The 27,475-nt window shown below is 45.3% G+C and overlaps 1 long non-coding RNA gene across 1 annotated transcript in view; it reads right to left on the bottom strand.

Annotated features, from left to right (window-relative positions):
- LOC146797408 (uncharacterized) overlaps nucleotides 1-27,125 on the bottom strand; it is a 48,645-nt gene extending 21,520 nt beyond the window's left edge. Inside the window, exons 1-3 of the long non-coding RNA XR_014968988.1 lie at nucleotides 27,060-27,125; nucleotides 26,871-26,971; nucleotides 26,622-26,708 (exon numbers count right to left, since the gene is read on the bottom strand). This is a non-coding gene — a long non-coding RNA (uncharacterized LOC146797408). The remainder of the gene's footprint in view (nucleotides 1-26,621; nucleotides 26,709-26,870; nucleotides 26,972-27,059) is intronic.
- Between the last annotated feature and the right edge of the window lie 350 nt (nucleotides 27,126-27,475).

Consider the following 27,475-nt stretch of genomic DNA (forward strand, 5'->3'; position numbering starts at 1 on the left):
GAACAACAAACAATTTCTCACCAATTACTAGTTCACATTCAGGCATACTTATGAGGTCAGCATCCACCACACCATCACCTCTCACGCTCAGTACTACCGTTCTCGGGTTGTCATTGGTACTCTCAACATTCTCTATCGTGCGTACTTTCCAACCAGATCTACACACCCTTGCATAGTGACCCTTAATCCCACACTTTTGACAGGTGGAATTTTTAGCATAGCAATTGGGGTTATTGGAGGTGTGATTAAGACTCCCACAACAATAGCATTTCATTCTTGAAAAGCCAGTGGAGACTTTGCTTCTAGTTCCATGAACAACCTTGGAGACATTTTCAAAAGAGTCCTGGTGAACTTCCTTTTGTGTTACTTCATGTATGCTACTATGAGTAGGAACATCTTCAGTTGCAGGATTATGAGTCTTCATTTCTTTAACGCAACGGAAAGTATTCTCTACCCCTTCGACAATAGCAATGGCTTCTTTAAGTGAGGGATTTCTTGATAGAAGCTTCTCTTGCACTCTTGGACTGTTGGTGCATCTGACTAACTGATCACGTATTAAAGAGTACGTCAGATCACCAAATTCGCAAGTGTTGGGCAAGTGTTTTTAAAGAAGCAATTAATTCCCAGCCCTTTCCTTGGGTTCTAGGATCCTCATAAAGAATTTGTGTCTCTCCAGGACAACGTTAACTCGTGGACCAAAATAAGTTTCCAACATTTTTATGGACATCTCAAAAACATCCTATGGTTCACCATCTCCTTCACCTATCGGTATTACATCAATGCTTTCATAGATATTGCACCCCTTGATTCCAAGGTTGTGAAGGAGCATTGCTTGTCTCCTATGTGCAGAGAATTTCTCACCTCCTATTGCGACTAAATAGGAATCAAATAGTAATTTGCACCTTTTCCAAGGTCATAACGGTTCACCTTTATCACATAAAAAGGCAGCACGTTGACTCATTGACGTGGCTGACATGCTGGCAGATTTGCAAGAAATGTAAACAGAGTAATCTTAAAAAAAAAAAAACACAAGTATTATCTATAAAGGAAGCAGTACCTGGAAATGTCTAAAAAGACTGAGAATCGTCCGTAAATGTAAACGAAGAAAAACTGAACTTCTACTTGCTCCGTAACAGATGTTGTGTAGAACTGTTGCTATCGTTTCAAAAATAACAATGGCAGTACGCTGAGTATGCATACTTAGCGTGATAATGTCAGTCATCAAATGCACAGAATACAGAAGGATTCTACAGTGGCTCGCGAACGATTTGCGGCTTCACAAGTGGTTTCACGAGCGCCTTCACAAGAGCAACACATGACCAGCTCGGATCTTGATTTGGATCCCCAAAGGAGAGAAAAACAAGGTAATACTGATTTACCTCCTGACCGTGCTTGATCAGTGCTCGTTCAATCCTCATAAATCTTGCAATGAACTGTAGTCCTCGGAGGCCACGAAACAAAGGTTGCTGCAAAACAGTCCAAAGTGGGTCTGAAAGGGGAATTGGTGGTGAGCTTGTCCCCTTCCAAGGGTTGGTCGTCGCCAGTGTTAAAGAGACAGACACTGGGAAATATTTCATAGAAGTTTCATGACTTCAAGACGCACCACCAACTTTCTCTGCCAGCCTGTCAGTTCTCCAGTCTCCAACTGTCTCACATGAGACATTACCATGGAGACAGACCCCACAGGCACGAGCTGGTAAACATGGCACGATAAGTCATTATAGCAGAAACCTTATCTAAGATCAGTCCCAGGTTCATTGTTTGACCAACCGCTGTGATCCTACGCAAATACCTAATTTCATCAAGCCTAATTTGCGTTTGCTATCGCATAAGATAGCACCTTCAAACACATCAGTTTATGATATACTCTGAAAAAAAAACATGTGTTTGATTTAATAGCCTTTTGTAAACACAACTTTAATAATAAGAATTTAGGGCACATAAAGGGTACATATCTTTTAGTTTAATACTAGTATTTTCCAACAAATTAAAGAATAATTAATTTAAAAAAATGATGGTATGGTCATCACAGCAGGGCAGGATTTTTTTCAGTTTACCTTTAAAAACGAGCACTTTTTATAAATATTCTTCAGTGTGCAGCTGTAGCCTGAGGTACTAAGGTGACACGCATATTAGTGTTAAATACACAGTTTTTTTAAGTCACCTTATCTTGGATCAATCCTGGCTTCCCTGTTTGAATAAATTGTGTGATCCTGCAATATTAAAACACCCTCCCCCTGCGTCATAGTTGTATTTACCCAGTGCATTCTCTGTCTGGAATTCGACACAGAACCAGCAGGTGCTTGAGTGTTAATTACATCCAGCAACCATGCCCATATCTACACATGTTGAATAAACACTTTAAAACAAGAAATAAGGGAACTTGTTTCATATTCTGCCTTTGAATAATCTACTTGCCTATGAAGCTGCACTGTGCTGCCCATCTTCCATGTCACATTATACTGTTCTCTGCCAGAGTAGAAGCACGTCAAATAAAACTGTGCGTGCAGTTGCTGCTGTGCAGATTGTCCCCATCATTAAACTTTACGTGCCGCCATCCATCTGTGCCGCGCTCCAACAACATCACGGGGCACAAATTAAAGGCGCTTTTCAGAGCAGCCGATATTCTGCTTAACTGCCACGGCTCACCCTCTTGTTTCCTTTACATCCCACCCCATCCCCTTCCCATCTTGCCTCAGAGTAGGGTGGGCTCAGTTAAACTTTGTGTCTGAGAAGTGATTGGCTAGGTCGGGGCACAAGTCGAGGGTATATGCGGGTAGATAGTGTCTACCCACTCTTTTCACAGGGTGGACGCCGCCTATCCTTCGAAGAAGTTGGGCCCCACAAAAATATGCTAAACTTGTCCCGATGTAATCTTCATACACCGAAAAATATTCAGCAGCTCTTGCACATTGTCTGCTTTTGTTCCGAGCAGCAACCTGCAGGTGGGTAGGGGGCTTACCAGATTCCAGCTGGGCCCACAACAAAGGCCGAAGTTAAGGGGCCATCAGGCCTCCTTTTGTTGGAGTTTCCTGCCTGGGACCGCATGCATGCCAATAGACCCAATTCGGGCGCGAGACTCTCGATTTGTGAAACCAAAAATGCATTCTTTTTGGTTGTTTCCCGTCTGAAATTGTTTCTCCTTCATTAGAAGTCAATGGGGAAATACATTCTCCCGATTCTTTTTGTTAAATCTCCCACTTTCCACTTCTAAAATGTTGGCATGGATGCTATCGGAAGACTCATACCTACATGCAATGGAGGGGAAACAAAGGCACATAGCTTATCACTTCATAGGTACTTAAAAGAGGTATGCTGTTGACTTTGCAAGCAGAAGTCAGGCCCCTTTGCAAGAAACCCGAAACCAACCCAAGTGTCCTCCAGAAGTACCGCCCCATTTTGCTGCTCCCTTTCCCCACCAAAGTCCTTGAGAAAGCCATTAACCAGCAGCTCACTATGGAGAGATACAACCTGCTGGACGCCTCACAATCTGGTTTTTGTGCTAACCACAGCACAGAGACTGCACTAATCACTGCCACTGACGACATACGCAACCTACTCAACAGGAGAGAATCAGCAGCCCTGATCCTCCTCGACCTCTCTGCAGCATTAGACACCGTATCCCACCATACACTCATCAAGAGACTGCACCATATCGGGATCCAGGGGGAAACACTCAGATGGATTGCATCAAACTCAAATAAACTGCCTACCTTCTTTCACCTCCGATCCCAAGAGCACCATCTGCGGCATCCCTCTAGGGTCACACCTCAGCCCCACCCTCTTCAACACCGACATGACACCACTAGCAGGCATCATAAGAATCCATGATCTCAACGTCATATCGTATTCCGGTGATACCCAGCTCATTCCCTCAGCAGATCCCACCACCATAAAGAACAACTTCCACAATTGCATGAAGAATGTCGCCGACTGGATGACGACCAACTGTCTAAAGCTCAACACTGACAAGACTGAAGTGCTGATCTTTGGTAACAACACCTCCCCTTGGAACGACATCTGGTGGCCCGCTGAACTCAGACCCACTCCCAACGTGACAGACCACGCCCAAAATGTCAGCATCGTCATTGACAGCAAACTCACCCTAAAATGTCATATCAACGCAGTCTCCTCCTGGTCCCACGCTCTCCGCATGCGCCACCGAATCTCCAAATATCTCCTCATTGGCACGAGAAAAAACGTCACTAAATCCTTAATCACCAGCCGGCTGGACTACTTCAACGCATTGTACGTAGGAACCACCACAAACTCATTAAAAGACTCCAGACCTTACAGATCTCAGCAGCCAGACTCATCCTCAACCTGCCCAAGCGGACCCCTATCACCCCTCACCTCAAGAGCCTGCCCTGGCTCCCTGCCCATAAAAGATGCCAATTAAAGATTTTGATGCACGCCTACAAAGCCCTCCTCAACCAAGGACCAGTATACATGAACTTCCACCAACCATCCAGAGATCTGCTCTTCTCCTCCCTCACCCTCACACAGACACCGTGCATATGCCGAAGCCACAGCAGAGGCCGTTCCTTCTCCTACCTCGCCACCAAGTCCTGGAATAGCCTCCCACTCCACCTCCAAACATCACCCTCACTGGTGGACTTCAGGAAGGGACTCAAGATTTGTTTTTTTCAGCTGATCCCAGCAACCTAGCACTTTCTACAAATACTGATTGATTGATTGACTTTGTTCAGTCCCTGTATATAAGAGATATGCATGCACCATAAGAACATCAGATATGTTGGTCTGTCCAAGTATTTACACAAGTAACAATTTAAATACCACTATTTTTTGTATTTATTTTATAGCGCTATAGCGCTACTCATCCCAATGCAGCGTGTCAAAACACTTTACATCACATGTACACATTATACATTGATAAAAAATCATATGTGTGTAAATCAATGTGTAAGATATGTTTCATAAAACAGTGAGGGTTACAAGGAGTATGTCTTTCATAGCTCACTGTGTTGTATTAAAAGTATTAAAAGGAATACAACTTATGAACTACAAGTAACAAAATGATCTCTGTGTTAAAAGTAGTAACCCATTTACATAAAATAAAAATCTGTCATCTGCGTGGTACGAAGGGCCTGATTTAGATGTTGGTGGGCACACTGCCAGCCTAGGCAGTCTGGAAAACCCTGACAAACAGACGGCATCCCAAACGCCGTATTACAATATCAGCGTGGGGCTGGCCATGAATCCAGTTGTCAGGGTATGGGCAGAATTTGGTCCCTTGCTCACGTTGCCACTGGATTCAAGATAGCCTGGTTGATGAGGGGTGTTACCCCAAAACCGGTCCCAGGATGCTTGTCTCCCGTCCAGGGAAGACCTGGCTTGGCAGTTCGGGCTGGACTATTCCATGAGGAAAATTGTCAAGGCTGATTTGCATATGGCTGGGTCTGGACTGGGATGGCGAAGTGAGCTAATGAACGACCCATAACCCATTAATTAATTAACCCATATCTAATAGTGACTGGGGATGAGAGTCTGAAAAGTTTCAGCGCTCTGTCCATCATCTCCTTGTGTTTGCTTTGATTCAAAACTGGGCCTAGACAAAACACTGATCTATCCAGCAAATACGTTAACTTCTAGAGCTATCTTACTATTATTACTATTCCCTGAGATTTCGTTGGCACACAAAGATCTCTGCAGCAGGTGCCTTAACCTCATAAAATATTTTAAAATGTAGATGGTGCAATCAAATAAGCAGAACAGATTTACTTCCATGGTACTCCTTGTTGACAATTTCGTTGTGGCCATGACCTCCTGTGAGGTCATGGGTTGTGAAGCAACTTGCTTGTGGTGCCACGTGTGATGCAAAGCGCCTTGATGTCACACAATGTGATGTAATGTGCCATGATGCCACTTGCATACTGCCTAACTTAGTTAGTCCCCCCACTTTTTTTTTGGACCTGTGCCCTGAGGTGGGTGGGTTTAAAGCTATTTGAAGTGTGGCCCTAGACACTGAAGTTCTTGAGCTTAAAGTGCCAGGGTGTTGCCTCCACTGGTGACTCTACTGTGCGCCAGCAAGGAGTAGGCTCCGTGGCGTGGAAGGCGTCACAGGAAAGGGCTTAGTCTTCGCCAGCCCTGAACAATCGGTGTGATGGTTGGCACAGGTGCTTTCATAGACCTGCACCAGCCATCACACAGATTGACTGACTCGGGATTTAGGACTGCCTAGTTCACGGAAAGAGTCAGCCTATTTTATTTACTAGTAGTCACTATCAATGGAAAAAATAAAGTGGGCGGAGCCCCACACTCAGCCAACTCCCCCCATACCCATATCTTTCAGGTGAATTTTACCAGTTTCCCACACAGAGACTGCAAGATAAACAAAGGAGGTTGATACCTTCTCTGTTTCTTCAGGCCTAAGTGATTCCGACTATGGAAAATATCCCTGTCTTAAGAAAGTTGTGCTTTATTACCTCCATACCTACCTCACACTTCTTTGAGACTCCCCTACTTCCTTTTGTAGGTCAGTGAGTGACAAGGCAGAGGTGAAAGACGAGGTCGCAGAAGAGGGGGGCAGCAACAGGACAGTTACCAACATGGAGAATTGCAAACTTGAAATGTGCACCAGTGGGAAAGGTAAATAGTAGGATAGCCCCCCTAAACCATCCTGTTTTGATGTCAATATTCAGTGTATAACTAGACATCAACTCACGCCTACTCAGATCTCTGTACAGGCCTATCATTTACATGTGGGCATCTAGGCAGATATATGTATATATTATCTTACCTAAGATACACAAGGACCCCAGTAATCCTCCCGAGTCCCATATATCAATAATACCTTGACTTTCTCATTAAACTGTGTGTTGCACATACATAAGCATTCATCAGAGAGAGTATAGACTTCATCAGTAGTATTGAAAACGTTTCACAACCAACTTTAAGCCACATTTTTTCCAATCTCTTTATATGAAGAACATCATGAAAGGAAGGAGGTCTTCTGATCCAAATATTCTAATATAGCTGTATCGGTTGATAATTAGGATGGGTATAAATATACCATTGAGGGCATGCCCTCCAGCCCTCACAGTGAAATTAGATAGTATGGGGCCGATTCACAGAACTAACTTAAGACAAAATCCTAAACTTACTACTTTTGGTATTCACAGAAGGCATTTAGTAGTAGTAAAGTTAGGATTTTGTCTCAAGTTTGACTTAAGACAAACTTAAGACAAACTTAAGACAGACTTAAGACAGACTTAAGACAGACTTAAAATAGACTTAAGACAAATTTAAGACAGACTTAAGACAGACTTAAGACAAACTTAAGACAAAATCCTACCTTAAGTCTGTCTTAAGTCTGTCTTAAGTCTGTCTTAAGTCTGTCTTAAGTTTGTCTTAAGTTTGTTTTAAGTTTATTTTAAGTCTGTCTTAAGTCTGTCTTATGTCAAACTTAAGACAAAATCCTATCTTTACTACTACTAAATGCCTTCTGTGAATACCAAAAGTAGTAAGTTTAGGATGTTGTCTTAAGTTAGTTCTGTGAATCGGGCCCTCAATTTCGGGAGTAGAGGATGTAAAAAGTTTTGTGTGACTCTTATTCTTATTGACTCATACAATTTCACTGGCACGAAGTTCACCACAAGCAAGATACCAATAAATTAAAGTAAATATTGAAGATAAAGTGATGATTTGTTTTACTCTAGTATTTTTGCATCAGACAACTAGTGACGATGTGCTTTACTACGTCATAACGCGCATGCCTGTGGCCTTCACAAGGCTGTAAAATACCAGCAATACATAAATAAATATAAGAAGATATAAAGGTTGTTTTTTAGACTCATGCAAATGCATATTAGGTGAGACATTCAGTGTGGTCATTGAGTGGTGGCAGTTTGTTTTGGGGGGAGGAGTTGGTTGGTGGTATGAAGTATATTTAAGAACAGTATATAAAGCGTATTCCAGTGGTACTGCTAAGATGGAGACAAATTGGGTATTTTGGCTTTTTATTTCTGATATTACAGATGGAAATGTGTTGCCTCTGTTTGACATGTACCACAAATTCTTCCTCCTACTGATATAAGACAGTTTAAGTAATAGTCACCGTTGATTTTCCCTTGTTATTCTTTCTTAAACATTATAACCTAGCTTTAATTATTTTGACAGATTGAGGGGCAGATTTACAAGCCCCTTGCATCACTTTTACCATGGTAAAAGTGACGCAAAAGTGGCGCAAGGGGCTTGTAAATCTGCCCCTGAGTGTTTTTGTTCTATCATCGTTACTCAATTAACACTTTGCTTCCTTTTTTTAAAAACATAGGTATGCGAATTACAAATGTTTCCTCTTCCACACTTTACACCCCAACGAAGCGTAATTTGTCCCACAAATCTATTTTTCAGGTTTGCTTATCTCTTATACTTCTTATCCTGATGATGACACTTTGAAATCACTTTATTAGTGATGAAACGCTGATGAACCCCTCAGTTCTGGACTGCATAATTGATACCCATGAATAAGAGTGTTAGTAGGGAAGTGGCTAGCATCAACCCACCTACTATTCTCGAAATACAGAAGACATTGAATTTCTTTCCTTTTCTGATGTGCTTTCACTTTTTTAACTTGGTTGCAGATGAATATCAGTTGAGCCTTGCACCATCACTTGTATATGATTGATGTATTTTTAATTTTAAATATATATCCTTGAATTATTGCTGGTGTGTTTGTGTGGTATATGCCTTTCATATCATATAAGTATTTTGACTAACAATTTGTTACAAAGATGAATTGTAGGAACTCCAGACGTAGCCATGAGGTATAAAAATCAGTAGAGGTTTATTTAAGCTTAGATGAAGGATGGTAGATCATCAGTTAAGTAATTCAGGACCCACCAGAAGCAGCATCCTTGCTGCTCTGCCCATAGGGCCCGATTCACAGAACTAACTTAAGACAAAATCCTAAACTTACTACTTTTGGTATTTACAGAAGTTAGGATTTTGTCTTAAGTTTGTCTTAAGACAAACTTAAGACAGACTTATTACAGACTTAAGTTAGGATTTTGTCTTAAGTTTGTCTTAAGTCTGTCTTAAGTCTGTCCTAAGTTTGTCTTAAGTTTGTCTTAAGTCTGTCTTAAGTCTGTCTTAAGTTTGTCTTAAGACAAACTTAAGACAAAATCCTATCTTCTGTGAATACCAAAAGTAGTAAGTTTAGGATTTTGTCTTAAGTTAGTTCTTGAATCAACCCTTTGTCTCCAACTGTCTCTCTCACACACAACCAGGCACTCCAACATTTTGCTCACTCATCAACATTCTAACATTCCACATACACATCACATTCATACTGGCTGAGTAGCTGGGAAAGGAAATCAAGGTATGACACAATTCATGTGCTCTATATTTCTTACATCACTTAAGTAGTTATCCCAAAAGGATGAAGTTGTTTCTGTTCTCGAGAAATGTATCTGTTTTGCCTTTCCCAATTAGCCGTCAGGCACATATGATCTGAATAAACTGAAAGAGGAGAAGCAATTCATTTCCCTACTTGGAGTTCACAACAAACAAGGTTCATCTATACGATGTGTATATTAGGATGGGGCATGCAAAAGCAGATCACCTGCATTTTCCTCTCAATGTGCACTCTCTCATCAGTTGTCTGCAGGGGATGTCTTGCCTAGGTGTTTTTGCCTGGCAACAAATTTTCTTCTTCCAGAGTTTGTTTCTAGCTGACCCCATTCCATGTTGATCTTCACCTTTTACTTACTAACCTTGCCCCACAGGGTCTCGTAGAAGATCAAGATGGCGCGAGCAGATGGCTGCCAAGACCCTGTTTGAGCTTCCACTGCTAATAAAGGTTTCCTGCACTGCGGACAATCTTCTGGAGTTCATATAGGGTGGTAGTAGTGAATATGTTTATGTGTGATTCAGATAGACCAACATGATAAGCAGAATGTGGAAATAGAACATACCTTATGCTAACTACATTCAATTCAGGAAGGGCCTACAAACACAACTTTTTCTAACTTTTAACCTGAGCACTGCAGTGAAGCATAGTGGTCTGACCTCAGGTGCGCATCGCTCTGAAGTAACCGAGACGTGACACGCCACACTGCGCAAAACTCCCCATTAAATAAAGAAATCTTGGTAGAATATGGGCCATTAATGCACAGCATAATTTCTTCAGTGTGCTTTAAATGCATCATTAAATCTCTGCAAATGGCTCAGTTATTGATGGATGCATGCAGCCTCTTCCCCCTTCAGCTCCATGGACGATGAATGGTCAGATGGTTTCTGGAACCCGCTCCTTTGCTTTTTGCATCTTGGTTTGGTGGCCAATTCTAAATGTGTGCCTTTGAATTATCTGTCTCTTCCTCCCTGCACCTCGATCGATTTTGGAAAAGGAGTAAACGTGTCATTTCGATGGCCTTTGGGATGATTTACACAGCTGTACTTTCTGCAGTGTATCTTCATCATGAGAGATAAAGTATTCATTCCTTTCATAAATGTCAGGGGGTGGGCTGACAGCCGCAGGGGCTAGAGGCAGAGAGGAGGGGCCCAGGGCTGCAGGATCTTAAAATGCTAATGACATAGAACAGTCCATGAAATATCTGTGACTGGCTTGCACGTGGCTAGTGCAAAATTTAGGATGCTAAGACGATATCAATTATTTATAACAGGGCAGTCCAACCTGATCAAGGAGGGCCAGAACCGTGCCATGTTTTTAGAATAATCATTGGTTTGTGAATGATTCCCATTTGGTTGCATTGCATGCAGATGTATCTTTGGTGAATGGCATAGAATGTGGCATGGATGGATCAAAGGCTTTGGCTGGCCCTGGTTTATAAAAATGATGTCTGTCTAGTCAGCCACTAAAACGAGCTGGTTTCAGTCCTTGGGCCAAATTACAGATGCTCCCCGGAAGCACTTCAAGAGTTTGTATCTGCCATTTGTCCTCCTAGGGTAACCTCCATATTGCAGAAGGCCCACAAATGTAACTAGGGCCCCTTCTGTATTTTTCAATGTTTAGGTGTGCATTTTGTGATCCCACCGTGTGGAAGGTGTGGAATCTTATGCTAATGCCTGGATGCCTTTTTTTGCCTATGGGACTGCGCCGTATTAAGACACAGAGGTATATCGAGGCCTTCGGGAGATGTGCTATGCACCACATAGTAGTGCTGGCCTTAGTGAAGGGGTAAACATGGCTCCAGGGGCTCATCTCTCCCCTATGGAGCCTTATACGGGCTAGCCCGTAACTTCTGTTGAAAGCCAGGCAGCGGTCTGCCTGTACTGACACGATTCTCTGTATCACACTCTTACGCTCCTTCATTGAATGACTACATATCTTTCAAAAACTCCCTAAAACAACTCTCCAGACAATAATGATTCATCAATGCTACTTCGGAACTCCAAGTACCTGCAGGTTGTCCTCCTGCATCCTTTCCTACACTCTCAAGCCCATGAGATCTCTACCACATGACCCCACGGTCTCTCCTACTTTCTATAAATAGAATGCCATCCACCGACCATATCTCGCATTCACTGCCACTATGTCCCGACTCTCCTCCCGTTCTCCGTCCTCTCTACCACTACTCTCTCCTTCTTTAAACACATTGCCACAATGATACCTGCAATGTTCACTATGATCAAAGTTCAACTTGCACAATTCACCTCCTCTCCATCCAGGCTCCTCCCTCCTGTAAACAGATTGCTACAAGGATAATTGCTTGTTTACTATTGTCAACATTTATCTTGGCAACAGAAACGGGTTCTGTTTTCAAATATATGTCCAGCGCCTAGGAGCTGGACCCCTGGCATTTGCTGCGCATCATTATTATTAACTATTAATTAAATTAAATATTAATGAATACATTAATTAGTATTAGTTTTACTGTTACTACTACTACTACTAATAATAATACGAATAAGAACAATGCCATTCATTATTGAATAATAATAATAATAATCATAAGAACAAGAAGAATATGAATGATAACAATATTAAACAATAATAATAATAACCATAATCATAATAACACCTGAGCTAGCTCAGCGAGTAGTGCCAGCCCCTGGAAAGAGGATGCCGAGCCGTACCCGGGACCTGATCGGGGCCAGACACACCCAATAAGGGTCTTCGCTCGTGCAAACCCGGACCACTCCAAGAATGCAGGTAAGTTTATGGGGGTTCCTCAGGCAAAACTGGGGTGCAGTATATTTGACATGCTTTGTGCTTTTGCTATTCCTTGTGGTTGATATTTACTGTATGAGGCACATGGCGATTGTTTCTGCTGTCTCCATGTTATTCCTTCATTACTTGTATGCAGGATTTATTTTGTTCACATATCATAATTGGTGGCTCCCATGCTGCCACTTGAGTAAATACAGATTTTACCCAGCAAGAGCTCATTTCTTCCAGCTTCTCTATCGGCCAAATTTAGAAAGGTGCATTTACATGAGTACATTTCTCTTGTCTGAATTTACTCTTGCACCTTGGTGTAAATCCAAAATTTTTTGCAAGTCACCTTTTCTCAGTTTAGATTTAAACCTAATTTACAGGTCTCAATCCCCAGAAATCAGCGGATGAAGGCATCGAATACTGAATTCACAAGTGCAATGTTGCTACTACTAACTTTTCACACATAGACGATGATCTGACTATTATAAAGTATAGAGAAACATAACAAACTGTATTAATTTTATAACAAATGTTGAGAATATTTTACAGTAAAATACAAATTTAAATAATTATTATCAATCTACAACTGATTAAATAATTGTTTACTGCACATTAATTCATTAAATATGTAAAATATGTTTAGTTAGTTTATAATATTATTTTTTAAACAAAATTTATAAAAAAAACAATTCTCAATAGTAATTATATATTTAGTACATTTAAGTAAAAGTTATTTTCAATTATTTTCAAACAATTTAAAATTGTAATTACATTTTTTTTTAAATAAATGTCATTATTTTTTAACTGTTTGCTTTTTTAGATTTAAATGTAATATAAGTATTTAACTCTAACATTCAAAAAAATTATGTCAACATTATTTCTTATGATATCCTTTAAAGTTCCTCTCTATGTTATTTTCTATAGGAGTGTGTTGCAGTACATATGAGTGGCCATGTGTGGCTCTATACTTACTTCAAGGCTGCCCTAAAGCACATTTACGACTGTTTTGTGGCCTTTTAGACTGTAGTAACTTCAGAAGTGTAGTTTTTGAATAGTAATGGGCTTTTTGTGGGTGAGTGTTTTTTTTCTGGATATCCTTCCCTAAACTCGTTCTTGTCTCTCTTTGAGTCCCTTCTATTTTGTTGCAAGTAATCCCATTTATTAGCCACTCCTCATGGTTCCTTTCACATTTACAACAAAACACATATGGACATATGCAGAGATTTCTGCCACTTTTATGCAGAGCTTCAGTCAGAAAAGATAGTATAAGTGGAGGCAGAGACCTCCACATGTAGGTTGGAGAACAACATTTTGCAGTAAGTGAGTAGTGCTAATGTAGTGCTACTTCACTTACTACAGAATGCGGTATGTGAATAGGCCCTTTTGTCTCTATCTCTGCTCTACTAAGGTATAAGAATTAAGGCATAATAACACAAGAGGAAGCCACCCCTCAACAGAACCTGCTCAACTGGACCCTGCTCCCCATGGACGACACCCTCAAGACCATCAACAGCATTCATTCCGGAACCCCTTCGGACCCCTGCCTGCACCTCATCTTCCACAGAGCCGCCACCACCATCGCCCCCGAACTATGCCACACCATCAACTGTTCCATCGAGACCACCACCTTCCCCAACAACTGGAAACACGCCAAGACCAACCCCCTGCTAAAGAAAACATCCGCCGACCCGACAAACCTCAAGAACTTCAGACCCATCTCCCTGACCCCATCTCAGCCTAGGTCATTAAGAAGGCCATCAACGCCCAGCTCTTCGAGTTCCACGAAGCCAAGCATGTCCTGGACTCCTCTCAATCCGGCTTCCAAATGCAACCACAGCACAGAGATCGCCCTCCTCTTCCTCACCAACGACATCCACTCCCTCCTCAACTGGGGAGAAACAGCAGCCCTCATCCTCCTCGACCTCTTGGCTGCCTTTGACACCATCTCTCACCGCACCCTAATTATCCGAATTCATGATTCCAGCATCAGAAACAAAACCCTGGACTGGATCCGCTCCTTCCTCACCAGTAGAACACAGTGAGTCAGACTTCTTCCGCTCCTCTTGGAACCCACAGAGTTCAGCCTACGGAGTACCTCTGGTGTCCTCCCTGATCCCTACGCTCTTCAACATCTACATGGCCCCACTCGCAGCCATCATCAGAAGCCACAGACTCAACGTTGTTTCCTACGCCAATGACACCCAGCTGATCCTCTCCCTCACCAGCAAGCCCACCGTTGCCAGAGACAAATTTCACAATGGGATGAAGGCCGTTGAAACCTGGATGAGAGACAACTGCCTCAAGCCCAACTCGGACAGGACCGAAGTCCTCATCCTGGGGCCCATCACCTCCGCTTGGGAAGACTCCTGGTGGCCTGTTGAGTCAGGAACACCCCCCACACCCACTGACCAAGCACAAAACCTCGGCTGCATACTGGACTCATCACTCACCATGAACCACCAGATTGACGCTGTCTCCTCCTCATGTTTCCACACTCTTCACCTGCTTCGGAAGACCTTCAGATGGATCCCCACTGAGGCCAGGAAGACGGTCACCCACGTACTCATCAGCAGCAGTCTCGACTACAGCAAAGCACTTCACACAGGTGCCACCCAGAAACGTCTTCGCAAACTTCAGAATGCTGCAGCCAGACTGGTCCTCAACATCCCTTGCTGCAGCCACAACTCCGAACACCTACGAGAACATCAATGGCTCCCAGTCAACAAAATAATCACCTTCAAACTCCTCACTCACATCTACAAAGCCCTCCATGACGCCGGACCAGCACACCTGAACCACCACCTCACATTCCACGTACTCACCTCCCAACTGGCCCTCGCCACTGTGCCTCAGATCAGCAAGACCAGAAACGGAGGAAGACCCTTCTCCTACCTCGCTGCAAAACCTGGAACACCATGCCCCTACACCTCAGGCAATCCCCGTCGCTGACACAATTTAAGAAGAAGCTCAAGACCTGGCTCTTCAAATCAAGCTCAGCACCCAATTGGACCTACAACACCCCCTCCCTCCCAGCACCTTGAGACTGTCACGACTGAGTAGCCAACCTTTGGCAAGTATTGATTATTTGATTGATTCCTCTTGTTTCAGCTTCATGATAAAGTGTGGGAAAATAATATACACATAAGATTAAAATGCAGAAAACTACATATCTCTAAAACATTTCTATCAACTGCAAAAAACAAAATGAAACAAAACATGAAAAACCATATACCAAAACAGACATAATGTACCAGACAATTTAAAAGAGGAATAACAAGTTGAGTGCCAAAAGTGCTGAGTGAGCGCACAACCACCATGAAGCTAGTACAACCATACAACCATTAGAGAGCCATTTCTTTATTTATGCAGTTGCGTGTGGTGCCCATAGACACCAACATCTATCTCTCACTGTTTTGCCGCAGGTCTGCTGTAGAAAACAGGTAAAAAAGGATGCAGACATTTTAAAAAAAGTACCAATCACAAAGAGACAGGCTATATTGTGAAATCAATAACCAATAACCAGGGTCGGCACATCAATACAGCAAGATAATGCCATATAGGTGCCACGTGTAGGATGCAGCAGAGATGCAAGATGACAGCTGGGACCGGAGCTCCAAAAACTGCACTGTCACAAGGAGAGGCACAATTAACTGAAATTACATTTTCCTTGAGCTGTCGACAGCCATTTTACCATTTGTACCATCTGACCATAAAAGACTCTGACTTTGCAAAACTTTATTGTTGAGGAAGCTGCTTGGCTCTAGTTTATCTGAAACAAAAACATTGGCCAACAACAAAAGTATTTTTTGGGTCTCAAAAAGCACACATTGCCGTAGTAGTCCCTGCTCCTTGTGAAAGGGCAGAATATTGTCCCTCACAGTGAAGTTAGCCAATGGCTGAAGTGGGCTGACTCACTGTTCCATGCTATATGCTGTAAAGGGTGGACAGAAAATGTGAATGACACTGTAACAAACCAATGGATGAAGAGAGATGGTTGAAAGCCCCTACAAGTAAGTAAACTATACATATAATTTTAGCAAATCAAATGGTCTTGGCTAGTGCTAGACATAAAAAGATCAAGGGGAACATTATTAGAGATTGTGAGATGCTTATTTAATCTCACCACATTCCAACAATTAGTTCTTATAGACTTGAGCCCACATTTACCAAACTTAAGCATGAGCTCTAGCACATCATAATAGTGTTTCATTGGATGCAGACTGGCAAACAATTGCGTCAATCAGTTTTCACATGTAAACGATTTGTTTGCACTGAAAGTTTATGAGACTGCAGTGTTGAAACTGTATTGTTTTGCCTAGAGTGAAACTGTTTCAAGAGCACTCGCTCACCTTTGCACAACACTAAATTGCATTGGTGTTGTGCAAAAAAGACTTTCTTAATGACAATGGACAACATCAACATGGGATATGTAATAAATATGATATTGCACAATTAGTTGCTGCTCACGCAGTGCAGCACTGTATAGTTCATCGCAGCTTTGCATTGAGCAAATCTAAATCTTGGCGACGATTAGACATTGCAGCGCATTTTTCAGTGACCCTCAGTGGGTACAAATGAACACATTTCATGCATCAGCAAAATGATATTTGTGAAATAAAGGAAACTCACAATTTAACAGATGAGAGCTACAGTGAGTTAATGATGAGTTCATTATGAGTGTATTGCTACTCCTCAACCACTGTCAATCCGGCTTTCATTCGGGTCATTGCACCGAAACTGCCATGGTCTACATTGTCGACAATGCCCTGCGTTCACTCGACCATAATTAATCTTGCTTCCTGATCTTGCAGGATCTGTCTGCAGCCTTTGACGCCATCAACCATGCTGCCCTTGTTGTTCTTCTAGAACATAGGATGGGCCTCTCCGGCACCGTGCTAAAATGGTTCTCCTTTTTACACAACAGATTGCAGCCCTTCCTAATCAATCACATTCCTTCTGAGCAGTCTCCGCTATCGTTTGGTGTCCCCGAAGGTTCTATCTTCTCCCCGACATGGTTCAAACTGTAAATGCAGCCCCTTACTGAAGTCCTCAAATACTCCCATATCTCCTACCATATGTATGCTGACGACACCCAACTGTTCATAAGAATAACCTCCACCCGAACAAAAACTTAAAAATGGCTAACTTGTGACCACATCAGACTCAATGCACTTAAAACTGAATTCTTACTGTTACTCCACCCACTACCACCCCTAACATCAACGACTGGCTCCCTCTTCTCTCTGCCTTGAATCGCACTCCACACATCGTCGACTCTGCTAAATCCCTAGATATAACACTAGACAAGGACTTCTCCATGCAAAAACACATCACCGCCATCACCAGAGGAGCCAACCATCAACTGTATATCCTTAGAAATCTAAAACCTTTCCTCCCCGCAGCTGACCTCACAATCGCGACTCATGCACCTGTGCTCTCAAAACTAGAAAACAGTAGCACTACCCTTGTGTGCTTCCTGAAAACCTCACTTGCACCTCTGAAGGCTACCCTTAATGCTGCATGTAGACTCATCATGGGTTAAAAAAAGTGATCACATCACCCCTGACCTTCTTGTACTGAATTGGCTTCCCTTCTAGGACAGGATACATTTCAAAGTTGCCTGCATGACCCACAAAGCGCTGCACAACAATACCCTCCTCTAGCTGTCCCAGAAACTGACCCTATTGGGAGGACATTGATCCTCCAGAAGCACAAGCTCTTTACTTCTCAAGCCGCAAAAATTTAAGAAAAAGAAAACCTACAACTGTTCCTTTTCTGAAAATGGCGCCAAACATTTGGAACTCTCTACCCACGGAGATCAGATGCAACCCATCCACATCCCTCTTCCGGAAAGAAGTAAAATAAATTCTATCCAACAAATTCCTCTCTCACTCGGACTAGGTCACCGGTACCCCTACTCCACACCCCTCTCGTAACCTGTGCATCAGTACCCCGGAGATACTATGGCTCTCCTCTCCCACCTTGTAACTTGCTTCCTCTTCGACCTCAGAACCAAGCGTTCACACATTTTACTGTATATTGTTCTGTTCACATCTTTTGTATTCTGCTACTTTGTATTTTTTTTTTTTTTTCAAAAACCTTTATTCTTTTAAATCAGTGACACAGCTATTCAGCCGACAACCCGGAGGCACGGCAGCTTTAGAAACACAACACATGTGAGCGTCCACATTTCACTGACAGGAGAATCAAAGGTTCTGTTTTAAATAAACACAAACCCGAACCTAAACACAAGCAAGGCGATAAGTACTGAAAGCACAAAAAGGGTTCCCATCAGGGGGAGCGAGCCCCATGTCGTCCATCAGACACAGGTCTATAATAAGGGAAAGGAGGGGAAGTCAGAGACTCAAGAAGACAAACACATACCAGCAAGGAGTACAAAGCCGGAAAGAAAGCTAAGGGGAGAGCTGCTCCTCAGGCGGGTCCGGGGGCAGGCATATGCCCCCTCTGTACTGGTTCCATCGCGCCCATACAGAGTGCCATTTCCGAGGGCGCCCTCGAGCACAATACACTGTCTTCTCCCTGAACATGCTCCAGTCCATGTTTTCCATCCACGCTGTCAATGTAGGAGGCCTAGTAGAGCCCCACAGGCGAGCGATGTCGCGCTTGGCTACCATGTTCCCTAGGGTCACCCACTGAGTCTATGCCGCGTCGTGGTCAGTAGGACCCCAAACATTCAGGAGACAACACCGCGCCTCTGGCTGCATGACAATGCCTGTCACCTCCCCCATCACATCGTGGATTCGCTTCCAAAACTCCATAATCACACCGCATTCCCAAATAATATGTAGGAAGGTGCCCACCATACCACAGCCTCTCTTACATAAGCCCTCCTCAGAGAAACCCATATGAACCAGCCTGGGCCCCGTCACATAGACCCTATGGAGTATTTTAAGCTGCACCAGCCGCAGGCGCGCGGGGATCGCGACCTCTTTGGGAGAAGAAACTGCATACTGCCAATCCTCATCATCTAGTTCGAGGCCATCCCTGGTCCATTGATCGCGCAACCCTAGAAGAAGATCCGCCCGAACATTAATTAGTTTCTTATAAATGAGCGAGATTGTACTCTCTGGCATATGGCCATCCAGGATCCGGTCCTCTAACGGAGAGGACTCAGGCACCTTCTCCCCCTCTACAAGGACTGACCGCAAGGCGTGGCACACTTGAGCGTATCGGAAGAACTCCGTGCTCCCTAGCTCATATTCCTTCTACAGCTCCTCGAATGACTTTACCCTACCCTTAACCAAAAGGTCTCCAACCCTGGATATACCGATCAGGTCCCATTTCTCAAACCCTTTTGTATGCCAGAGCTTTCTCAGAATATCGGAGTCAAACAGAGGGGTGGCAAGGGTAAGCTTACCCCTCCAGCCCAGTGAATCCGTCGCCACCTTCCATACATGCACGGCCACCCTGGTGGGCCCCGTAAGGTTTAAGTCCGACGACTTCGAGTACAACGCTCTGTGGTAATTGCCCCCACGCAGCAACCATCGGTCCATGGCGTAGCCGGGGCTCAGCGCCGGACCATATACACCATGGTTAATCGCGCTCAACTGAGTGGCCCAATAATAACGTCGAATGTCTGGAAGCGCGATACCCCCGTCGTACCACGGAAGCGTCAACTTAACAATCGCTATGCGCGGGCGCCCTTCCCACAATAGCGCGCGCTGGTGGCTTGCGACCTCACGGAAATAACTGGCCGGGACCAAGTCAAGGGTATTCTGCAGGGCATAGAGGAAACGGGGAAGAGACATCATTTTAAACAGGGCGGCACGGCCAAGGAGGGAAAGCGGCAACCGCCGCCAGCCCGCCACGTCCCATCGCAGGCGTGCCAAGGGAGGGAGCAAGTTCTTCTCGTATCTTAAAATGGGGTCGGTGGAAATATAGATCCCCAAATACAAAAAGCCCTGCCGGGCTATCTGGATCGAGCAGTTGCGCGGGACAGGCGGGACATCCCCACACAGGACATACAAGTATGACTTCCCCCAATTAATGACAAGACCAGAGTTCCTACCGAAAGAAGTCAAGACGTCGCAAACCACTATCAGAGATTTCTTAGGCGAGGCGAGGTATAGCAGAATATCGTCTGCGTAAAGTGAAATACGGTCTTCGTGGTCAGGCGACCAACGAATCCCACGTATATCCGGGTGCCATCGTATCCACGCCGCCAGCGGCTCAAGAGCAAGGGCGAACAACAACGGCGACAGGGGACAGGCCTGCCGGGTGCCTCTCCCGAGCTCGAACGGTGCCGACGCCCGCCCGTTCACCACGACGCTAGCAAGAGGCCCCTCATAGAGCAACCTCACCCAGCCTACAAATCCAGGCCCAAAGCCGAACTTGGCTAGCACAGCCCACAGGTATGCCCACTCCACCGTGTCGAAGGCCATCGTGGCATCGAGGGACGCCACAATAGCCGGCTCTCGCATCGTGCCCGTCCTAGCGATCACTCCATGAAGGCGTCTAAGATTCAGTGCAGTGTTACGGTGCGGGATGAAGCCCGACTGATCCGGGTGGATCAAGTCGCCAAGCACCCGGACCAGGCGGTTAGCAAGGATCTTAGCAAGGATTTTCGGCTCGGCGTTGAGAAGTGATATCGGCTGATAGGAGCCACACTTGTCCCGGGGCTTACCGTCTTTATGTATTACCACAATCGTCGCCAGCCGTTGATCGAGCGGAAGAAACCCATTCACCCGCGCCTCCACGAACATGGCGCGCAGGTGAGGAGCCAACTTATCCGGACGAAGCTTATACAGCTCAATCGGCAAACCATTTGGGCCCGAGGCCTTACCGGAGCGCAACGCACGGATAGCACACGCCACTTCGTCGACAGTTATATCTCCATCGAGGTCATCCCTATCAATGGCAGAGAGGCAGGGCAGAGCGATATCACACAGAAGGTCACACGAGTCCTCAGTCGGCCTATCCGAAACCGAGGTGTATACCGTACGAAAATAGTCCGAGAAACCCTGAACTATACCGTCGGGGTCAGTGACAACCTCTCCCCCATCCATCGACAACTCCGGCACCACTCGATTAACACGCTCTTTTTTATCCAACCACGCCAGCAATTTCCCAGCCTTATCGCCAACATCGTACAATCGACCCTGCTGCTCCCTATTGAGGGTCTTGGCAGCGTTCGTCACCAGATCCCTATATTCCAATTGCTTCAAGCTCAAATTATGCAGTGTGGCCGTTGCAACATCCTCTTCCAAGGCCACTTCTAAAGCCGCTATCTCGTCCTCTACTTGTGTCACCTCGGCGTCTCTCCGCCGCTTGGCGGCCACTACCAAGGAAAGGGCCTCCCCTCTCAATACAGTCTTAAAAGCTTCCCACAAGGACACAGCTGATTCAACTGAACCCTGATTATCTTGAAAATAGTGATCAACTGTCTTCAGCAACGCACTGCGCAGCTTGGGGTCACGAAAGTACCAGGGGTTAATGGGAGCCACCCTGCCCCCCACCACCCGGCCAATATCCAGACGGGCCCACACCGGCGAGTGATCAGATATGCCCCGTGCCATGTGCCTAGCCTCAGATACCAATGAGGCGTGCGCAGCCAGAGTGAGCAAGTAATCAATCCGAAAGAGACTCCCGTGGGCCCCGGAATGAAAGGTATATTGTCTCTGAGTGGGGTGCCGTAGCCTCCAACAGTCTACCAGGCCAAAAGTATCTATAAAGTCAGGAAGCCACTTCTGAGCACCCCCGGTGTCCCTGGGCGGGTACCTATCGAGCATTCCAGATCCAACCGCATTGAAGTCTCCTCCCACCACTAACATCCCTTCGGGGAGTTCCAACAAGGCCTTGCCCAGATCAGCAAACGTGGAGGCCTGTAGGGCAGGGGGGACATAAACAGAAACCAATACCAACGTTCTGCCCTCCCACCTCCCCGCCACAGCCACAAAGCGCCCCCTATCATCAGTGATGGTGGAGTCAACCTCAAATGGTAGGGAAGCTCTAACAAGTATGCCCGCACCCCTGGAGCCTGAGGAGAACCCCGAGTGAGCAATGAATTTATAACCCTTTCTGTTAAGTGCATAACATGTATTCCCTATAAGGTGGGTCTCCTGCAGGAGGACCACATCTGGCGAGGTCCGTTTCAAGAATTGCAGGACTATCCCCCGTTTAATACGATCCCCTAAGCCATTAACATTCCAGCTAATTATGTTTAAGCCCCTATCCCCCATCCCCAAACACAAAGAGACCTCCACCCCCCCCGGAGAACCACGATCGGACAATACTGACAACAATTGCTACGCCTTGCGAGAAAAAAACAGCCCCCAACAACAACCCCAACATCCCGAATCCCCCCCCTCCCTGCACCCCTGCGTCAGCTTACAAAGCCCCCCCAACTTGCAGTGTGCCTGTCGCCCTATCAAAAACAAATCTACAAAAAGTACCCCAAGGGAGGAAAGAGCTCCTATCTTCCCCCCGCCGCCCTCCCATTACTGCAGTAGGGTGCGAGTCACTGTCCGGGGCTGAGTCAAAACAGACCGACACCGGGGGTATCACTTCTGTCCATCCCGGTCGCCTTCCGCTCCATCCACGCGGTCCCGGCCGGGCTGTCGCCGAGGGAGCGCATCCAACCAGTCCCCTGCCATGTCCGGTGATTCGAAGAAGAAAGTCCGATCCTCATACACCACACGTAGCTTGGCGGGGAAAAGCATGGCATACTTCAGGTCCATCTCCCTAAGCCGCCGCTTCACCCCCAGGAAACTCTGCCTCTGTTTCTGCACCATCTGGGTGAAGTCAGGATAAAAGCTCACAGAGGCATTCTGAAAAGGCACCGGGCCTGTCACCCTCAATGCTTGCAGGATAGCGTCTCGATCCCGAAAGTTAAAGATCCGGGCGACAATCGGCCGCGGGGGGGCTCCCACCTTAGGCCGTCCGCCAGGCACTCGGTGAGCCCGCTCAACCGCAAAAAACCTGCCGAGGCCCTTAGGCGCAAGATGATTCACCACCAAGTCCTCGACGAGTAAATCCACGGAGAGCTCCTCCGAAGTTTCCGGGACCCCAATAAGGCGCACATTATTGCGCCGGGCCCGACCTTCAAAGTCTTCGAGCCGGCGGGCGGAGAGGTCATTCGCGGTTCGTAACTTAGGAACCTCAGCCTGGAGTTCCGAGACATCGTCCGCGAGGCCAGTAGTCTTGAGGTCCAGGGATTTGACCCGCTCATTGGTTTTGCCCAGGTCCGCGCGAATCAAGTTGACATCAACCAAAATCATGTCCACCTTGTGCGCCAGGGTCTCGAACTGTCGCCCAATCGAAGATTGCATCCCATCTATCGCCCCCTTGATATCCTGCAATGATAACTCCGAGGCTGGGGATGAATCGGCCTTCCGTGCTTCCAGCGACTGTCCCGATCCACCAGGCGACCCCTTCTGCTGGGCATAGCGATCCATATTGTTGGATTGGGTATAGCCTCCCCGCCTGGTAGTCTTAGACTTCGGCTTGTCTGCCTCTGATTTGGTCGACATCTCGAACAGCAGGGCGGTCAGTCGCAAAAAGACGTCCCTCACTCAGCCAGAGGAAACAGGGTCAACTAGGACTTCAGCAGCCAGCCAGGGTCGAGTGGAGGTCTTCCAGATAACAGGGGATCGGCACGAAGCACTCCCAACCCAGAGCAAGCAAAGGGCGAGAAAGTGAAAGTGAAAGTGCAGCGGCACCCGTCCGCCAGTTCACACCTCCCAAGGCCGCTGTTGTTCAATTAGTGGCCGGGCATCCTGCCAACGCAAGCCCCTGGCAGCCTTCGGAGGTAGGCCGCAATCTTCCGCCATGCACAACTTCGGTCCCCGGTGGGCGATCTTAGCCCAGACAACGTCAATCGCCCCAGCTGTGACTCATCTGCAGGATTCCGTGCATGAAAATCAGGATTTAGGACAGGATGATTGCAGGAGGGCGCGAGGGTCGCGGGAGCTCAAGGCTCACGCGGCCATCTTGGTCAAGCGCTAGGCTCCTCCCCCTACTTTGTATTTTTGATTATGTAACCAGAGTAATTGCTGCTATTTTGTTTACATTTCCAACTGTACATCGTTTACTCTTTTTTAATGTTACTATGAATTTGTATTTACTCTTTATTTCCTTCAGGTCATGTTTGTGCTGTATAAAACTCCTCAAATAAATAAATAAATTACCCATATTATAAAATAAGCTCTGCTGCGCATCAAAGCCAGCGCCTGACCTGCAAATCAGCTGCCACAGCACAGCTTATAAGCCCTAAACAGTTTAGAAGCCACAATCAGTCCCAGCTCAGTGGTGTAAAAACACCACTTCCAATCAAGATTTACCCCATTTGCTCACACCACCGCACCAGTGTTTATAGACATAGGGCTCACTCATAAAGGTATTTGTTATATGACATTAATTTTGTCACAGTGCTCACCTCCACATCCACTGAGTGTTGGTGGGTTGTGATAGCCCCATGCACCATTTGTAGTTTTCATGCCAGGAAAGTAGCTGAGATGAGTCGAATTAAGCGTAGCGACACGGAGAGGAAGCAGAACTTAAGTGCGAGCACTCCGCATTGCAGAGCGCGCTAAAATCGCCTACAAGACCGAAGCGCAGGCACTCCTGTTGAAGCCCGCTGCCGTCCTGTCTTTCAATCCTGTGGTCAAGCACACGTCACGCCTAAAGGAGCATGCTCCATTATATCACTGACCATGCCCAGCTTGTTGGAGACTGAGCAGAACAGTAGTTTAATGGTGAGCTCTCAGTGCAGTCATCTAGTGGAAACTAATACCAGGACAAGAACCATTTACAGGAAAGTGCATTTGCTGTATGCTATAAGTTCACACCGTAGTTTTGGTTATTGACATTCACAAGGAGCAAGGCATCAAACACTAAGGGGCAGATTTACAAGCCCCTTGTGTCATTTTTGTGCCGCTGTTGCGTCACTTTTCGTGACGCAGCAGCAGCGTAAAAATGCGGCCCATTTACAACGTGACGCATCTAGGGAGATGCGTCATGGTGTAAAGCCCTGCGTCACTTACACCTGCGTCAGGTATGACGTATGCAGGGTGGGCGTTCCAACGCAAAAAAAGCCTGGTAGAAGTGACGCAGTGAAATCTACAAGATTTCACTGCGCCACTTCTAGGACGCCACTGCATCAAATTCTTACGCCTGCTTGAAGCAGGCATAAGGAGTGACGCAGCACAATGAGGATAGGCCTCCCCCTGCATTTCTGGAGTTGCGTCGTGCTTGCGGCACCACTCCAGCAATGCGTGACTTTTGCGTCAACAGATGCATCAGAAATTCTGACGCATCTGTCAATCCTTGCGCCATGGTGCGCCGTATTGTAAATACGGCGCATCCATAGTGGCGCAAGGGTTTCTAATGGTGGCGCAGGGAAAGTGACGCATCTTTACAGATGCGTCACTTTCTTGTAAATCTGCCCCTCAGTGTTTACATCCAACACGCTAATAGTGTGCTATCACACCAAGATTTAACATTGTGAACAATACATAAACAGTAATATTTGAAGCACATAATGCAATACATTTTGATTCTTCCTCCAACAATATTTCTTGCCTAGCCAGTAACGCCACCCATTGCATGGGAACAATGGCTAGACATGTTTGAAAATGATTTGTAGACATTAGATGGTATGATATGGCCAGAATGTTCAGCCATTAGTGATAATGGGGTGACCCTGTGTCCCTTAGAACCTGGGTATTTATGAAATATAGAGCAAGTGGTTCTGTAGGGAAGTTACAATTACTTTGATCAGTGCATATAATACAATTTAAAATTTCAATTCCAAGTAGTCGACAAGTGAATTTTTTAACAAAAGGAGAGAAAAGGAAAACACCCCAGAAGGGCAAAGAAATTGGTCAAAGATAAAGTTATTTGCTACATTGTTATTTACAACAAATAATGAATATGGCTAAGGAAACATTGCATTACGGCGATACAGTAGTGACTGTAGTGCAGGATAAGTGACATGTGGTGATACTTGAGGTCAACTGTGCTATACAACTATGACAGACATGAGTGGCACAAATGTAGTGTATTCAAAAGCTTATTTCTTCCTGTCCATTAGTTTTCACATGAATACAAGACCCAAGTATGATTTTGCGTTCCGGTCAAGGAGACCGTATGGACTAGTGTGACAATAACATTGACGTTTCGACCCTTGAGGATAGTGCAGCTTAAGAAGCGTCAGAGGCGGGTCTTCTTCAGGACTGTGAGGGAGGGGATGTGGACAGCCTGTGGTATTAATTGGATACAAGAAATCAGGTGTGTTACAATAGTCCATTGGACTATTGTGTGTTTTGCAGTAGCGAAGGTAATGCTTACCGCAAGGAATAGATGCCTATGATCCTATTGGTTTATTAAATAGAGATCCGGGTATTACAATGGAAAGGGGGACAAAAGATTATTGTGATGTTTATGATGAAATTCTGGAAGGAGCATTCAAAGTAGGAAGGCGTGTGAGCACCTACTCAAGAAATAAATTGTAAATTGGCCTTACCAGAGACCCTGCTGTGTAGTCAGGGTATCCAAATCTATGCGATGAAATTCAAAAATCGAACGAAGACCTACACCGGGCGGTTGAGGTCTACAAAGGAAAGAATGTGAAATGTATCTAAGATGCGGCATAGTATTAAGAAATGATACTCTAGTTGTGAGTGACTGTTTGAATTAAACAAAAATTACTAATGTGCAACGGTATTAATTAACCATATTGCATTGAACTTATGCACAACGTTATGAGGCATACCTGTAAAGAGGACGATTCAGTCGTGACACAGAGGTTCAACCAGCCAGTTGGAGTCATGCCGAATCTGCTCAGTCAACGGTGCCGCTAAAAGCGATCATTAACTGTGGGTATCAAAAAAGGTTTTAGTAAATACTGAGTCCGGTAGTGTTGAAACAGTAAAGCGTACTCATAAGAGGAATGGTCTCTTACCTTTGGAGACGTGTCGTGCTCCGTCTACCTCTGCTTCAGTCAAGTGTGGCCACGCTGGAAACTGTCAGTATTTGACAGCTCTCTGACGTCGGCCGGCACGTGAAACCACGTGAACGTGGCAGTGCAGCAGCTAATTCAGGCTGGAGTGAGCGAGTGATGTCACAGCTGACTCACTGGCTCCAATGTGAGAGTCAGATTCCGGAGCGGACTCGTCGGTGTTTGGAATCCCGGGTTAAGGGGAAATATTTCATGGTAATGGGACTCACATCTTAGGGAATAGTATTCTCTTGAGAAGGTACCCATAGTGCATTTGGAGCACGTATCCATCCAAAAATCCATATAACCCAGCCCAATTTAAACATGTACAAAATAATGTTACATCTGTTACATATTGAAAGCACATATCAGGTATATGC

This window comes from Triturus cristatus, chromosome 9 (assembly GCF_964204655.1).
Source record: "Triturus cristatus chromosome 9, aTriCri1.1, whole genome shotgun sequence".
Lineage (NCBI taxonomy): Eukaryota > Metazoa > Chordata > Amphibia > Caudata > Salamandridae > Triturus > Triturus cristatus.